Source organism: Mus musculus, chromosome 14 (assembly GCF_000001635.26).
Source record: "Mus musculus strain C57BL/6J chromosome 14, GRCm38.p6 C57BL/6J".
Taxonomy (NCBI): domain Eukaryota; kingdom Metazoa; phylum Chordata; class Mammalia; order Rodentia; family Muridae; genus Mus; species Mus musculus.
The window spans coordinates 11,148,144-11,164,536 of NC_000080.6; the positions used below are offsets into that span (position 1 = coordinate 11,148,144).

A 16,393-nucleotide genomic window follows, 5' to 3' on the forward strand; every position below is an offset into this window, starting at 1 on the left:
TTGATGGTTCAGCATTGTAAATTCCTGCTATCTGTTCAACATAAACAATCCATGTACCAAGATAAACAAACATCAGGACAATCCTGACTTTCAGATCTTGGCGGTAATAGTGTGGCTTAAATGGAATGGTAAGTAACAGATTGATGAACAGGACTGCAATGCCCCCTTCCCTCGTGGAGCTAGAGAAGAAAGACAGACAATATTGCTATCACACCATTTATGAGCCCTAACCTTAGAGGGAAAGTGGCTATGCAAGTTCAGAAGATGTCACGGATGACTCCTTACCTCTACTCTACAGCAGGTAAAAATCGATAGACCAGAGAAATAATTCATTGCAGCATGAACAGTACAGACATAAACTGGGGCAGTGTAAAGCCTAACAATGAACTAATGAAGTTTAGGGACCAACAATGAGGAAATGGCCACAGTTGAATAGGCACTACACTTCTGTCCTTTTGTAGGAAATACACTGTGGAGCAAATATAGGTTCTCATCAAGACATTGTAGGGAAAAATAAAGGTTGGAGTTTTGGTTGGTTGCTTTTTGGTTTTCTTATTGTTGATTTTAAGTCTAGAAGTCAAGGAAACAAAATACACAGGACCCAGTTTCAAGGAAACTACAGTCAATACCATGATACTGACTCCATCCATGACACATGTTGAGTCACTTCTCCACCTTAGAAGCAGTTTTCCAATTTTCAAATAAGGAAGTGCTAGTGAATGAAACTGGTGGTATCCATAAGCTCTTTTTCAATGAGTCTTGGAGCCCTGATCAAAACATAGTACATCACTTCTTACTTCAGTCAACAGTTCTTTTTATTATTGGGTAATTTATTTATTTACATTTCAAATGTTATCCCCTTTCCCAGTTTCCCCTCCAAAAGCCCCCTCCTTGATACCCCCTCCCCCTGCTTCTATGAGGGTGTTCCCCCACCCACCCACCCACTCCCACCTCACTGCCCTGGAATTCCCCTACTGTGGCATCAAGCCTTCACAGGACCAAGGGTCTCTCCTCCCATTGATACCTGACTAGTCAATCCTCTGCTACATATGCAGATGGAGCCATGGGTCCTTCCATCTGTACTTTTTGGTTGGTGGTTTAATCCCTGGGAGCTCTGGGGGATCTGGTTGGCTGATATTGTTGTTTTTCCTATGGAGTTGCAAACCCTTTAAGTTCCTTCAGTCCTTTCCCTAGCTCCCCCATTGGGGTCCCCCTGCTCAGTCCAATGGTTGGCTGCAAGCATCCACCTCTGTATGTGCCAGGCTCTGGCAGAGCCTCTTAGGAGACAGTCATATCAGGCTCCTGTCAGCAAGCACTTCTTGACATCTGCAATAGTGTCTGGGTTTGGTGACACCAGATATATGGGATGTATCACCAGGTGGGGCAGACTCTGGATAGCCTTTCCTTCAGTCTCTGCTCAGCACTTTGTCCCTGTACCTCCTCCTGTGAGTATTTTGTTCCTCTTTCTAAGAAGGACCGAAGCATCCAAACTTGGGTCTTTTGTCTTTTTGAGCTTCATATGGTCTGTGAGTTGTATCATGGGTGTTCCGAGTTTTTGGGCTAGTATCCAGTTATCAATGAGTACATACCATGTGTGGTTTTGTATGACTAGGTTACCTCATTCAGGATGATATTTTCTAGTTCCATCCACTTGCCTGTGAATTTCATGAAGTCGTTGTTTTTAATAGCTGAGTAGTAGTCCATTGTATAAATGTACCATATTTTTCTGTATCCATTCCTCTGTTGAGGTACATCTGGGTTGTTTTCAGCTTCTGGCTATTATAAATAAGGCTGCTATGAACATGGTGGAGCATGTATCCTTATTACAAGTTGGAGCATCTTTTTGGTATAGCTGGGTCCTCAGGTAGTACTATGTCAAATTTTCTGTGGAACCACCAGAATGATTTCCAGAGCACAGGCAGGTTAAAGAAATGAGAATTCCCTGGCAACACACATAGAACTCAGTGTTCAATGAGTGCATTCATAGGAAACAGTAGCCTAAGGAGATAGGAGGTATCAGCTAGAAAGAAAACTCATGTTCCAGCAACAAGGAAGAAGTCCAGGGTAAGATGCTAGGTGATATGTCTGATGAAGATCTCAGACATCGAGAAGCAAGCTTCAGCTCTAGCACTGAGGCCCAGTGCTATAGCTGAACTCTATGCTTCAGTGTCAGGCCCTAGAGAGCTTATCCTTATGGCCAACCTCATCTAGTCATCCTGTCAATCTCCACTAACCACAGAAGCCTCCTTTAATCATGGCAAATTCTTTTCCATCTTAACATCTACCAATGTATATGGCCAGATCCATTTCATCCTTTATGTTAGTGTCTGCTCAGTATCCCTGGCTACTTTATCAGAATAGGATACCAAATCCCCTTTAATCACAGTATTCGACCTTCTTGGACTTGAGGTTTTACATAACAGTCTCTGCCTGTTTATTTCCCATCTATTCCACAACTCTATAATGGTGATATCCATACCTAGCACAGTATTCCACACAGATAAGATGTACAACATTAAGTGGCTATCACTTCAGCCCCCTCCTTGTTGTTGTTGTTGTTGTTGTTGGAGACAGAGTTCTCTGTGTAGCCCTCGATATCCTGAAATTCTCTCTTGTAGAGCAAGCTGGCCTCAAACTCAGAGATGACTCCCAAGCGCTGAGATTAAAGGTGTCCATGACCATTCATGCCACAATCCCCATTTTAAAGATGAGAACATTTTATTTCTATGAGCCCAAGAAACCAGTTCAAACTCAAGTAGCTAGTGATTAGTAAGACCTGTGGTTTGGGTTTAATTGTACCTGGATATCTGAGCTCAAAATAATAAAAATGTAAAATATTTTAAAAATAATTACACTTATCAGGTGCTCACTACACATAAAAGATATCATGGTAATATCTTATTAGTTGTATTTGTGTCCGTAGTGAAACACCTGACAGAAACAACTTAAGAGAGGAAGGATCGATCATTCTGGCTCACACCTTGAGACCATTATGTTAGGGAAAGCAGAACATGTATCTCCAGTCACAGCAGCAAGAGGATGTGTGAAGCCTGTTTACATCACAGCAGGCAGGACGGAAAGGGTGATCTCAGAACCACTGGCTGGGTATTCCTAGCAGCAAGAGCCTTCCTCCTAAAGGTTCCACACCCGCCCAAACTAGGGCAACCAGCTGCTAAACAAGCATTCAGAACATAACCCCATGCAAATGTTTTAGATTCAGACCACCATTATCACCAAATCCAGACCTACTAATAAAGTGTGTACCACCTCACAGAGACTAAAGACCTGCACATTGTAACAACTTGTTCAAAACAGTCCTTGACCAACAATGAAGAAGACAACAATGAAGACAGGTAGATACACAGAAAGACAGACAAATAAATGGCCAGATAAATGGATTGGTGAATTCTAAACATTTTCTTTTTTCTCATTCCATTGCACAAAACCTAAACTCACAGATACCATGAAGATCCAGAACTTAGCTATTTCAAGTGAGGCCCATGGACTTCACCATGAGCAACAACTTAGAGTGTGCTGAAAACACAGATGCTCCTGGCCTCCCTGGGACCCATGCATGTCGCTCCAGCCAGCCCTTGACCCACAGGATTGGACCCAGCTGTTCAATCCGCCCTAGAAACCAAGCCCAGGCAATTGCTCCAAGCCAGGGAAACCTTGGCCTACTGCCGCCTGGAAGTTCAGGAGGCCAAAGAAAGCCTAAGCTTAGAGGCCGCTCTATCCCCTGCTCCACAGAGCCAAGCGGGGACCTCAGCTGCAGATTTGTCTGTGGCTGATACAGCTGCCTGGCCTTTCTTTCACCCCCTAAGCCAGAAGAACTCGGGAACTAGGATTTCAAACTGCAGTGGCCACCTGTTGGTTTTATACCCCCAGGATCATTTTCCCTTTGTTTGAATTATCCCCATCTCCATGTAATCAGACCATCTCTGTACTCAGACACTCAAGCTGTGCACATAAGGTGTGCCCACTCCCTTTGGACAAAGTTCTCGTCTCAGAGCTAGGAATGTGCTCCCAGCCTGACCAGTCACAGCATACTTCACTCTGGGTACTGGGATAATTCTAAGCGGTGGCTCATAACCCAAGCTGGAACGCCTTCAATCTATGTTAATTATTTGGAGAGTATGCTCAAGTGGATATGTTTCAGCTAATAGAACTGAGTTTCTAAATTTGGTGATAAAAATCTAAAAACTTTAAAATATGTTATATTTGGTATGTCTTGTATTAAGGTTACAACTTGAAGCTAGCCTGATTACAGTTGCCACATTCTTTCAGTAATGTAACCCATGTGGGCTGCTTTCTAAGGAACAGGTCCAGTGCTAGATCCAAATAAGAATCACCTAGACCCTAAGTGATTCAAGAGAAGAATCGGTACCTCTCTCTGCTCCCGTCAACCACCTTTCTGTTGCTATTTATCAACCATGCACGTGTCTCTCTTCCTTCTACCCTCTGCTTCAGCACTGTTATTAATAGCTGAGAGACACTATTTTTGAGAAGAAATTTGTAGTTTGGCTCACAGTTTCTGAGATTTTAGTAGAATGACACTTGCCTCTGTATTTCTGGGCCTCTAGTGAGACAGTAGAGCACAAGAGGAAGGCAGAGGAAGCTGGGTGGGCAGAGGAAGCTGGTCACATAATGGCAACAAGGAAGCAAAAACAGAGACTTGGAGAGGGAGCTAGGGAGCAGACAAGCCCTTTAAAGGCACATCCTCTGCATCCTTGTTCCTCTAGCTAGGCAAGTTCCCACTACCTCTCAGTAATGTTATCGAATGAAGTCTATCAAGAAATAAACCCCTGTTGATTAGGTCGGAACCCTCATGAGGTCACTTCCCTAGACCCTGTCAATTGGTAACCAATCTGTGAGCACAGGAGTCTTTGGGGAAAATGTATCACACCTCATTTCCACTGTCCTAGAATATAACCATTCATTTCTCTAACATGTCCCCACTTGATTAAGTGTGCCGGGATCTATATCTTAAATCAGACCATCCAAACAATGGGCCAAATTCAGTGAAAATGTGATCTCCTCTCATGTGATATAGTAACCAGCACGCCAACTTCATTTTATTTATACAGATGACTGTTCCCCTCAACCACCTTTGTGTTGCTAGTCATCAACCATTCACATGTCTTTCTTCCTTCCGTTCTCTGCTTCCTCCCGCAGCCTCTCCTTTCTGCAGGCTCAGCCCTGAGAATGTTACATAGGACTTGTCAGGACTCCAAGGTTGACACAGCCTTTTTTTAAAAGTAGGATTTAATTCTTTCCTCCATCTGTCCTAAGGCTTTTGTTCTGTGTACAAAATCCTGTTGCTGGTTGTTCAGACAGCTCCTGGTACAATGGGGATACCTTCCTTTGTTTAATACAGACTCTAAAGACAAAGACAATATTTTATTTTTGTTATTTGATTTGGGTGAGGGTTTTTTTTTTTGTTTTTTTGTTTTTTTTTTTTTTTTTTGGTTTGGTTTGGTTTGGTTTTATTCATCTGAAGACGTGGGAAGGAGACCTCAAGCCTTGAAGAAAATGAAAATTTTGTTCTTACCACATACCACAAACTTCACTGATTAAATGACTACAGGCTGTAATCTCCTCCAACTAAAATACACATGCATTAAACCTCATAGGGAGTACTGACACCTCAACATTATCTATGATGGTTCTTAACTCCGGTAACTGGGAGTCTGAGAAACTGCCAAATACACTGAATTTTAATAGAATTCTGATTGCTAAAAGAAATAGGCAAACCTGAAAGAAAGAAAAGGGGGGGTTGCTAATAACCACACAGACTTAGAACTTGTCCTTACTTTCCAGAATACAACAACTGTACCTTCCTCCTCTCTTTCTTAATTTTCTCCTTTATTCCTACTTAATTAATGCTTAATTAATCATTAACAGGAAACATAGGCCATAACTCTAAAAATGCCATGACTCTTACAAATATGATATTTAACTATATCAAGCCCAAGGCAACCACACTCCTCTTCCTGAGTTTTCCTTTTCTCTCTATGGAGTCAGCACACCAGGCAAATAAAGCTACTGTATTGTAAAATAGCCCCCTACTGAGGAGAGACTCAGCAAATGCTGGCAAATAAAATTACAATGTCGGTTAATATATATTCAGGCCAAGAGTACTCCCAGGCGCTTGATAAGGTTTTAAATATAAATATTCAAACATAAGTTTGCACACTTTCTATGGAGAAGGAAATGCTTTTATAAAGAAAGAGTTCTGGCAGTATCAGAATCTGCCTCCCCTAAACATACCACCTTGGAATAGAGGCTATCTTGTGTGATGGCAGTTAAACAGCATCCTGGGGAGAGAGAACTCTCCTGCAAGATGAACGCTGGGCATAAATTCCCTTTGTGAAGTAGATGTGTTTGTAAAAGGGTTTCCTCTCCTTATGAAAAAGAGAGCAACTGTGTGCACAGTAAACCTTACAAAACAGCCTTCATTTCTCATCTCTTTCCTCAGGCATCTTCTCCTCACTCGCCCTCACATCTGTGTCCACTCCAGAAGACAGACCCCCATCACCTCTTCCTTCCTCTACTCTAACTCCAGAAGCTATGCGAGCCACAGCACTACCCTCCTCTTTCAAGTGCTCTTTCTCTAAAGCCCTCCACATGCACATACAATAAAAAAGCTCCCCTTCTTCAATTCCCCCCTTTGTACATTTAATTTTTAGGGCCCCAGAAGCAGGACTAAGTGGGTAGACAAAGTTTTCTTCCTCCCCATTCTCTACAATATAAATGATTGAGAAAATAAAAGGAATTTAATCAAATTATCTTAATTAATCTGCCAATGGAAAATGGGGGTAATTATTTAAGAAAAGGAACCAGACTTTCAAACAGCAGCTCCAAGGAAGTCATGCATTCCAGACGACTACACCAGAAACAAAGAATGTCATTAGAAAGAGCAGCTTGCACTTTTTTCTGAACAGTCCTTTAGTCCACTGTGCAGCGCTCTCGTGGCTTCAGAAAATTTTTAACATGGCTTTAATGAATGTATTGATTGTTTTAAACTTCCAGTTATGAACAATGAAATAAACTAAATACCAGAAAGAGAACCCAACCTGAGAGCCCCCATGAGGAGGATCATGACTGGTAAGAAAAGCTAGGGACACAACATGGATCAGGGAGGCATAAAATCTAGAAAGGATTTTCAATCTTCCCATGAAACAGGTCATAAAACCCTCATGAGAAATGATCTCCCTGTGCCTGGAGGAAAGACGCATCCTTGTCTTTATAGACAAGGGGTCAGGGGGAAGAATGTGAACTAACAGGCCTTCTACTGCCTCCAGGCTATCAGCATTACATCCCACTGTTTTATCTGATCCTACTGGCCATGACTCAATCTACTTCAGCAGTCCTAGCACAAAGAGATACATCTACCCATTTTCAAGTTGTCATTGCTTCATAAGGACTCCATGTAATCTAAAACTTACAGTACATAAATTTGCATGCTTTTCAAAAGTTGTTCACCTCTTTTGTTGTGGGGGAGGGAGAGTTGCGAGGAAGGGGAATCCCTTGGCCACAAGCCTAGGGTGAATGAGGAAGATATTTCACTTCTACACCAATCATGTTTAAGTAAATACAAATGATTGAAGAACTTCCAGACACTGCTTGTGACATGTAGGCTAAAACAGTAGATTTGGAGATAGTGTATCCTGTTCAATATTCAAAATATGACGACAAGGAAGCATGAAAGAGAATGCACAACGTTGTGATTTTATTTATTTATTTTTGGTTAGTTGACTTTTTTCAGACAGTATCATACCAGGTTGGCTTACAACTAAGTATGTGGCCCAGACTTGCCTTGAACACTCACAGTCCTCTTACCTCTCTATGCTGAGGACTGAAACTACAGGTGCGTGCCACCATGCTTTGTTTATGATTTTTTATTACTATGAATAATAAGAGCAAAATGAAAGGCTTCTTATACTGAAGACAGTTACTGAGTTAAACATTTTCTATGTGTTTTGTAAAACTTTAGATTGAATGAGACTATAATACTTTGCCCATAGTCACACAGAGAGCAGGACCAATATTAAAAATCAATCCCTTTGTTCTGGGCGGGATTGGGAGGTATGGCTTGTTGGAGATGCGTCCCTGTGAGTGAGGTTTCAAAGGGCCCACTCACAACATTGCCAGTGTTCTTTCTCTGCCTCTTGATTGCAGATCAAGATGTGAGCTCTTAGCTGTTTCTGCCGCCATGCCTTTGCTCCACTCTCATGGACTAACCCTATGAACTTATTATACACACATACATATTATATATATATATATATATATATATATATATATATATATATATATACACACACACACATATAATTCATTGTACATATATATAATTCATTATACACAAACACACACATACAATTCACTTTACATACACACACATATGTATAATTCATTATATACCTACATACATATATGTAATTCATATCTACATGCACATACACACATCCATCAAGGTTAGGTATATTCTCATCCTCTTACCTACTCTTATCTTGACTCTCACAAAGACAGACTAAGAACTGCTTAAATGCTTGCTATTCAAGTAGTCCAGGAAGCAGCATCAAGAGCCTATTAATTAAACCAGGAAGGCTGGTCTTCTGGACCATTCCAGATCAAACAAATCAGAAGCTCCATTCTTAAATCAGCAGGACACATGGGTGCACACTAATATCCAAGAAACACAGATTGTCTATCACTCCTTCATGGCTCAAGGAACATCTCAGTAGAGGGGGTATGGAGAGAATGGGTCCTACAGACAGATGCCTTCTAGATAAGACATGGATGCTACACTAACGAATTCATGTGATCTCCAGACAGATGTCTTTTAGATACGTTGTGGATGCTACACTAACTGACTCATGGGATTACCTGCACATGATCTGCACAAGGCTGCATCCATCAACATTTCAACATAAACACATGAGGGGCTCAAGAAGCCTCAGAAAACTTTTGGAAATGAATGTTTGCTGTGGGGTAAAGTTCATTCTCCTCAGGCGTAAAGCCACAGATAGATCTGGAGTAAACCAGAAAATCTGTCTCCTTAATAGGAAGCTTCTCCTTTGTGTGTGTGTGTGTGATGAATTAAATATATTTTATGTGTATAATGAATTATATATATAAGTGTATAATGACATATGTGTGTATCATAAGTTATATATATGTGTATGTATAATAAATGTGTGTAATGAATTGTATATGTGTGCATATGTGCATATAATAAATTGTGTGTATAATGAATTATACATATGTGTGTATAATGAATTGTATATGTGTATATGTATATTATAATAAATTGTGTACCATGTGTTTTGTGTGTGTAGACAGCAAGCACAGTTGCAGGTATGTGTTCCAATTTGACTAATGCTTATCACTAATTTATTATGCACATTGGTTCTATACTTTAAAAAATATGCAAACATTTTATTTCCCCACTTTAGACTGCTAAGTGGTTTCCCAAATTCCCTTGGAAGAAAGTTCAAGACTCTTGTAGATGCAGGACTGTGTATAACATCACAGAAGGCTCTTATAGATGCTAGACTGTGTATAACATCACTGTCTTATTTTCTCTCTATTACTGTGATAAGCACCATGGGGAAGAAAAGTTTACTTTATCATAAGGCTTACAGTCCTTCATGAAGGACATCAGGGCAGGAACCAAGGCAGAGACATTAGTTGAACTATGCTTACTGGCCTGCTTCTTATGGCTTGTTCAGCCTTCTTTATGCATCCAGGGCTGGCAAAGCCCGTGGTGGGCTGGGCCTTCCCACATCAATCATTAATCTGGAAAATGCCCCACAGACAGCCCGGCAGGCCAATCTGATGGAGGCAATTCCTTAGTTAAGGTTCCATCTTCCCAGACAGCACTAGTTGTGTCATGTTGACAGAAATTAGCACAGTCCTCCGCTGCTCTGTGTAATCTCACTTTGTTACCCTCTCAGTCACTGAATGTCATGCCTGGGTGCCCAGACTTCCATTCTACTCATCAAATCTTACACTCCCTCCTTCCCTTTCTTCCTTTCCTTATCTGTACGTAGACTATGCCACCACTCAGTACCATGATCACCTCCTGGTCAATCACTTCATTGCTCTCTATGCCTGGTACATAGTTGAGGCCCTAGAGAAGCCAGGAGCAACCTGTATGGCTGTGTTCAATGTTTAGGACTGACCTCCACTTCTTTACCTCCTGACCCTACCTCCTCCCTTTGGCTGGGACCTCCATTTGTTTTTCCTTCCCTATCTGTCACTGAGTAATAAAAACGGATACCTTTATCACTACTATCAACCTTAGAAATAAGTCACTGGCTATCGCCCCTAAATCATTCATGAGCTGGGGGACAATTGCCTGAACTTAACCTGAGGATCTTGGGCCAGGTTCTCTTCCATTCTACAGGTAAACAAAAAGCGTCACTGACATAAGCCAGCTGCTTTCCAGTCTACATGGAGCCATGGGTCAGAGACTTCTCAGTCTTTACCATATCCCTGATCATAAGAATGTGTCACTAGGCTGACAAGATGTGTTTTTAAGAGTGACAAAACTTTTAAATATTATGGCCCACCTTTCTTACTCTAAGAGGACAAATTTTAAAAAATCATTTTATTTTCACATACCAAGTTTACGTAACAATGACAAAATAAGGCATATCATTTATCTATCTGCTACAGACTATTGTGAGCTGACAGAAGCCTCAAACTGCTGGGATTTGAATCCCAGGATGCCACATGACTGATATGTATTACCTTTATCTGGGTTGTTGTTTCATCTGAGAAGTCAAAGACATAGGCACATCCATATATATGGCTCTTGGAAGATAACCTCAGAGACCGGAATTTCTCTCTGCCATGTTCTTGTTGAAGTAACATAACCTTGCATCTTACATTTCAAAGCTGCATTTCCACATTAAAAGAGTGAAGTGAGTTTGAAGGACAAGCTATGGGAGCAGAGCTCTGGGGTGCTAATGAATGCAAGTCCATGAATGTGCTCTCAGGGAGCACTGGAGGTCACAGAGGTCGATGGGGAGAACGTCATGCATAGTGATTTGTTCTGAATGTTTAGCCAATAATTTACAAAGTTTGGCCAACAATTTAGAAAGCTGTTATGCCATTACCTAATTATCCAGAAATCGTCTCTCACACGGGGAAAGGTGAGCGGTGTTTGCTTACATATCTGTGAATATATAACTGAAGGTCTCCGTGTCTTTTCAAACCAAAGGTTTGTGTAACACACATGTCACGTGTACATTTCCAATACCTTATATCAAAGTGTTAGATTGTGCTATCTGTGAATGTAAAAACAGCATCCAAACCTCATTTTCTCATCTCTGGAGGAACAAAAAAAAAAAAAAAAAAAAAAAAAGGATTGGGAACCAAAACACAACTAATGCCAAAAATAGAAGTGGAACATATTGACGCTGAACATACAAATTAAGATAAGAACACAAAAGCAAAAGCATCCGTAGCGCATGCCACCAGATATTTACAGGAATGACGTGGGGTAAGGACACGCACTGCCCTGAGGTAACAAGCAACTCGAGGAAGCCTCGGGAAACCCACTTCCCTTTGACCCAAAGGCATGAGAGAAAGACTGCTGGCTGGCTTGATTCTAAAATGAAACAGAGAGGATCCCTAAGACCTGCCAGCTCTGGCACACTGCGCACTTCTCATGTAATGACCCTCACACCTGAAGAGACGAGCACAGAACGATGCTCAGGAGAACATTTGCTGAATTAATGGAATAGGAAAACTTTTCTAACTAAAAAAGAGACTTTACAACAACTGGCCCTCGTGTGTGGTCTATAAAGAACAAATCTTGGGAACGGGGGAGGATAACATTACCTAAATGGCAACCCATCTGCCGTTCCTGGTAGCGTATTGCTATTGGAAGTAAGATGCTGGAGAGTCGTTTCCTTTCTGATATAAACCAACGGTATGACCTCAGACAAACTAGTCTGCCTTACAGGGACCAGTTTCCTCATCGCTGAAATTAAGGTGCATTCAAGCTATATGTAGCTAACATTTTTGAAACCTTTACTCCCAGTAATTCTTCCGAGAGATCTTTGAACTGGACTTAAGTAATCTCAAAAGGTTTTGTAGCATTAGCATTTAGTGCCTAATTACAGAAGCACCACTGTGCAACTGAAAGGTTTTGTACTCTATAGTTCTGTGACGTAGGGTCCTTTTCTAGAAAAAAAGCTCTCAAACAGAAGGCGCTACAATTCCATTACTTCTGTTACCCAGGGGGCTTAACTTGAAAAGTTACTTAACTTTCTTAACTTTCGTCCCCTAATCAGTTCGATGAATAGAAAAAATGATTATCTCTACCATATTGCTTTAAAAAAGATTAAATTATAACTGAATCTAATATGCTAAAATAGCCCAATTTTAATACGGCTGTGAAACCTTGGACAGCCTTCTTTTCAAGGTTTTTTGGTAGGGTAGGGAACTACAGAGTGATTTGGAGACCATGTGAACATGCTTTAGCAGAAAAAAAAAATCATATACAATACTTTGAGTACCATTTGCAATCAGGAGAGAGAGAGGGAGAGGGGGAGGGAGAAGGAGATTGGGGAAATCTTTACTAAACATTTTCTCTTACTCCTTGCATAATTAAGCATGTGGACAAAGAAGGCAGCCAAGAAGGCAGGGCATGTGGGAGTCGTAGTTCTAAGGGAAAGGGCTACCTCCCGGGGGACACTTGTAGTGAGACTTCAGTTCCCAGAAGACATCTCGTCCGGCCAAATGGCACATTGGTATCTGAAGTACCTGGCAGGATGGGTGCAATTAAGCAGGACTACAAGTCCCAGAACCCTCCGCAGCCAAGGGCTTGAGCCATAAAATGGAGCCTGAAAAAGGAGCTTTCAGGTACAATCAGCTTAAGCACGGATGCTCTTAGGGCTGCCCTTGGCAGAACAAGCCTAGCCCTGATTAGTGTTTCTCTAAAACAACCGCTGGGTATTTTCAGCATATTTCGGAGACCGATAATAAACAGTTTTCAACCGACAAACTTTCGGAAGCCTGGCTTCAGTGCTGATTACATTTGCAAACAGCTTCTCTGGTCCACTAGAGCAGGGAACATTAGGCTGGTTTTTATCCACATGAGGACCGCTGGGCTGGCCGTCCAAGGTCGTATGACAGAGGCAAAGGTGGCCGAAGTTCCAGCAACCTGGCTCCTTCCTTCTACAATCTGTTTCAGCTTTCAATTCCTGAGTGTAAAACTAAAATTAAAAACCACAAAGGCAGAGGGTCCAACCAGTGACGAGTTCTCGAGCCACAGTGAATTGATGTGGGTTTGTTTTTCTTTATTGTATGTTTTAAACTTATCAAAATGCAAAGTCTTTCCCAAAATATTGTTCTCCGTGAACCCTGTTCTGCAGCTGCCCTAGAACCTGTTCAAACCTTTTGGGGCACTTAAGCTAGGTGTCTGTTTAACACAGACCTGTTTGGGCTTCCTGACACTTGTCTATGGAACGGAAGAACTATTCAAAAGTAGCCACAATGACACCTCGTGGACCTGCTATCGCGACCCGGTGCCTCAGTTTACCCCAGGGGAGGGTTGAGGCTAGGACATGTGCTCGAGAGCTGGGGCGCCTGAGTCCATCCCGAGACGTCTCATCAGGTGAGCGAGTTCTCCTGTCAGATGGCCACTATCAGGCAAGCGGTGCTGGCCTGTCCCCGCCCCGCGGGCCGCAGGGATACTGACCAGACGCGCACAGAAACCCAGCCCGCGCCCCACATTCTGTTCCACTTGGGCTTGGCTCCCGCGCCCCTACCTTCCAAGATCTTGGTGGCTGGAATGAAAGGCAAGAGGGCGGGAGCACGGGACAGGAGTGCCGCCTGAGCGTGTCCCCACTGGGGTGGACCTGGGAGCTGACGGGAAAAAAAAAAAAAAAAATCCCACAGCAGGCCCAAACGGGACGAACTACAATCCCCACAGCAACCTGCGGTAAGGGGCGGGAGCCAAGGTGGCTTCTCATCTGAAAACAGGCGCAAGAGCCAATACGCGAAGAGCACTAGACTACGCTGTACCAATCGGGAACCAAATGTCAGTATCAACACTTCTTAGAGCATCTAAGGTGAGACTCCCCTTTGAAGGAAATAATTGTCATAAATCACAGTCTTTAGCCTTTAACAAATGGAAAAAGAAACACGACTGTTTTTCTCTTGAAATGAAAGCCTATTCAGTACGTTCCTTTGCTTTTCTCCGAAAAGAGCTAACTGCTTCACTTCCTGTCTCCGCTCCGGCTCCTTCTTGATTACTTAAGACTTGTGTTTTTCCTCAAACATGTCCCCAAAGTCCCTACTAGATCCAGGATATGACTACCCTTGGCCTCCCATGACATCCCAACGAAATCCCATCACAGTCTTTCTGTGCCTTCTCCCAGCCTTTATCCTCTGCCTTTGTAATAGTTTTCAAGTAGGCTCTTGCCACAAATCATTGCAAGTTGTTTGTGTTTTTTATTGTCTTACTGTTTCTACTGGGATACAAGACCTTGCAGAAGTAGATTTCTATTTGCCTACAGTAGTTCTTACACCTGGGGAAGGGGGGGGGGAACTATGAGGCAAACAAAGTAAATAAGTTTTGAATAATTGAATGATAGCTAGAGATGACCTTCCTCTGTTCTTCCTATCTCATGCATATCAATTAAACTCGTCCCTTATCACCAAGGGTCTTTTATGCTTGCTCTTTTTCATTTTAATTCAAAATCATTTTCTCAATATATTCCATACCAGATGCCATGTGAATGCTGGAAAAAAAAATCATTGACTTAGCCATTTCTGAACCTAAACATGTTCTGGGTTTAATGATGCATGAGGGAAAAACCCACAATTTTCACAAAAACTGCAGTTGCAACTTGTAGAGCACCACATGATTGTCACATGGCCATGCAGATATTAGCAGGACCACACATTGCCCTTTCTTCTTAAATATGTCCCACACCCTTTTCTTCCATTCTTTCCCAAATCTGAGTACAAGGAAAGAAAAATATTTGCTAGTCTGCTTTAATGTTTTGAAAGTGAATCAATGAGCAGTAATGCTTGAACAGACCCTAAAATATCTACAAGCATTCTTTCCCCTTGCTTTTCTTTACTTACATGTAGAGAATTGCAATAAGGCTCAGATCTCTCGACCTTTCTAAAGTTGAACCCCATAAAGAGTAACAAGGTGGACACAGCATCCTGGTGAAATATCATGATGCCCTTGCAAGCTTGACTCTCAGAGAATGCCACACTGGATTGATGCCTACAACACTAAGACACTAGGAGAACTGTGAATTAGCATGAACCGAAAAGAATTACAGTTAAAATAGCAAGAATGCCGGTCAATATGTATACAGACTAATTTTGTGCATAGGGATTAAAACCCCCTCCAGGCTCCCCAAAATCTGATTCTGTCAGTTTAGGGTTATTTTGTATAATATAATTCTCTGTAGCTTTTATGAGCATAGAGTTGGCTCACCAGTTCATTTTTCTCAAGCTGATCAGCATGAGCGATTTCACCACATGTGTCTACTGTGTAGAACAGTGCCAAACTAAATATGGAATAAAGTCACTGGGCCATACGATATGGGAAATCTCAACACTTAAACCACTCCCAAGGTAGTATCAGCCTATAATCATTACATTTCCTACTTAGAGATGACTGTGAATATATTTAATATGGTTGTTCTAATAATGGTCATAGCATTGTCAGACAATATAATATTAGCACAGCGATATGAAAATAAGCATTCAGCTGTGGATGTTTCTGGGTTAGAAGTCAGCTCTGACCTTCAGCAATACATTTGTCTGTAAAGAAGACATGGCACTTAAGACATGGCACTGGCCTTGGATCCAAAACTAAGTACCAAGACAGTCAACTGGAAGGTTGTAGCCTAGTCTACAGGCTGACTGAATAATCATTAGAGTGTGGGGTTTTCCAGAAATAGGTCTTGAGGCAGATGTTCAACATAGAGTTGTTTATTACACAGGCAATTACAGGAAATACCATGAAAAGAATGGAAAAGTGAAATAGGAAAGGGAAAGACATGAAAAAACAAAAACAAAAAAACAGTGCCCTGTCCACCATGTTACTTGTAGTGACAACTATAACTCAGTCCTCCCGGGGGATCTTTTAAAGCAATACTTAATTGAGTTGTCTAACCAGGGGAGCTAAAGACCTGGGCTGTTGACGCACTGATTCCCATCAGTCTGTCAGGGCTGCTTTGTAGGGAGGGGCTGCTGGGGTAGGGGTAAGTTCTGAGTTGTCAGGCGTGCATATAAGAAGACAGGGTAGCCTCAGTGGACACAGAACATTAGTAATAGAAGTAAGAGGGCAGGGCACCAAAAGAGATCTGCTTACAACAGTGTCATAAAGACTAATGTAATAATTGTC

The 16,393-nt window shown here is 41.8% G+C and overlaps 1 protein-coding gene across 5 annotated transcripts in view; it reads right to left on the reverse strand.

The window, feature by feature from the left end:
* Fhit (fragile histidine triad gene) overlaps window positions 1-13,918 on the reverse strand; it is a 1,611,970-nt gene extending 1,598,052 nt beyond the window's left edge. For 3 of the 5 annotated variants that reach the window (NM_010210.3, NM_001308285.1, NM_001360141.1), the window contains exon 1: window positions 13,791-13,892. The gene's annotated coding sequence lies outside the window, so the exon portion shown is untranslated. Of the gene's footprint in view, window positions 1-13,790 lie in introns of all 5 variants that reach the window. The other 2 variants (XM_030247649.1, XM_011244732.3) reach the window with 1 other exon arrangement.
* Window positions 13,919-16,393: the final 2,475 nt, after the last annotated feature.